We start from the raw sequence: 1,790 nt of genomic DNA, 5'->3' as shown, positions 1-1,790 counted from the left end.
TTTTCAGCACATTCATAAAATTGTGCAACTATCACCACTATCTCATTCCAGAACATTTTCATCACCCCAAAAAGAAACCCCATATCATTAGCAATCACTCCCCATCCTTTCCTTCTTTGAGCCTCTGGAAACTATTTTGTTGTTGTTATTGTTGTTGTTTTTTAAAGATTTTATTTATTTATTTGAGAGAGAGAATGAAATAGAGAGAGAGAGCATGAGACAGGGGAGGGTCAGAGGGAGAAGCAGACTCCCTGCCGAGCAGGGAGCCCTATGTGGGACTCGATCCAGGGACTCCAGGATCATGACCTGAGCCAAAGGCAGTCGCTTAACCAACTGAGCCACCCAGGCACCCGAGCCTCTGGAAACTATTAATCTACTTTCTGTCTCTTTGAACGTGCCTGTTCTAGACATTTCATATAAATGGACTCATACACTACATGGCCTTTTGTGTCGGATTTCTTTCACTTAGCATAACGCTTTCAAGTTTCATCCAAGTTGTCATATATATTGGTACTTTTTAAAATTTTAATCTTCATGGATTTGCATGTCATCCATGTGCAAGGACCATGCTGACCTTCTCTGTATTGTTCCAATTTTAGTATATGTGCCGCTGAAGCAAGCACTATTAGTATTTTTTAAAAAATCGCTGAATAATATTTCACTGCATGGACATACCACATTTTGTTGATCCATTCATCTGTTAATGGATGCTTGGCTACTTCTTGGCTGTTATAAATAATGCTGCCATGAACACTGGCACATACAAGTTTTGTGTGGACACCATATGTTTTCAAATCTCTTGGCTATACACCTAGAAGTGAAATTGCTGGGTCATATGGTAACTCTGCTTTTAATTTTTTGAGGAATTGCCAAACGTTTCTGCAGTGGCTGCACCATTTCACTTCCCCACCAGCAAAACAGAAGAGTTCCAATCCCTCCACATCCTTGCCAACATGTGTCTTTGTCTTTTTTACTGTAGCCAGCCTAGTGGGTATAATCTGTGGTTTTGATTTACATTTCCCTAGTGACTAATGATGTTGAGCATCTTTTCATGGGCTTATTGTGCCTTTGTATACTTCTCTGGAGAAATGTCTATTCAGATCCTTTGGCCATTTTAAAATAGATTTATTTGCATTTTTTGTTGATTTGTAAAAATTCCAATATTCTGATACTATATCCTTATCATTTATGTGGTTTACAAATATTTTCACTTTCTTGATGGTGTCCTTTGGAGCACAGAAGCTTTAATTTTGATGAAGTCTAATTTATGTTTTTCTTTTGGTTGCTTGTGCTTTGGTGTGATATCTAAGGAACCATTGTCTAATCCAAGGTCATGAAGATTTATACCTACATTTTCTTCTAAAAGTTTTTGCTCTTTTGAGGTCTTAGATCAATTTTCAGTTAATTTTTGTATATGGTGTGAGGTTGGGGTATAAATTTATGCTTTTGCATGTGGAATATCCAGTTGTCCCAACACCATTTGTCGAAAAGACTAAACTTTCCCCCGTTGAATTGTCCTCGCACCATCATTTGAAATTATTTGACCATAAATATGTAAGTTTATGTCCGGACTCTCAATTCTATTCCATTGAACTATATGTCTATGTGTACGGCAGTCACTGAAAGGCTTTAGACAGAGGAGGGGTGTAGAAAGAAGAGGAGGAGCCACTCATTTCCCAGTGGATCTGTTGTTCCCGATTCTAGATCCTCCAGGCTCTGGTGGCATTTTTTTAAAGATTATATTTATTTATTTATTTATTTAGAGAGTGCAAGTTGGTGGGGTGGGGGGG

General features: G+C 38.2%; 1 non-coding gene across 1 annotated transcript; it reads right to left on the bottom strand.

Annotated features, from left to right (window-relative positions):
* Nucleotides 1–516: 516 nt before the first annotated feature.
* LOC123326528 lies at nucleotides 517–623 on the bottom strand. Its single transcript, XR_006541151.1, has one exon. It is a non-coding gene; the product is annotated as a U6 spliceosomal RNA (small nuclear RNA).
* Nucleotides 624–1,790: the final 1,167 nt, after the last annotated feature.

Source organism: Neomonachus schauinslandi, chromosome 13 (genome assembly GCF_002201575.2).
Source record: "Neomonachus schauinslandi chromosome 13, ASM220157v2, whole genome shotgun sequence".
Classification (NCBI taxonomy): domain Eukaryota; kingdom Metazoa; phylum Chordata; class Mammalia; order Carnivora; family Phocidae; genus Neomonachus; species Neomonachus schauinslandi.
This window is presented reverse-complemented; position numbering and strand designations above follow the sequence as displayed.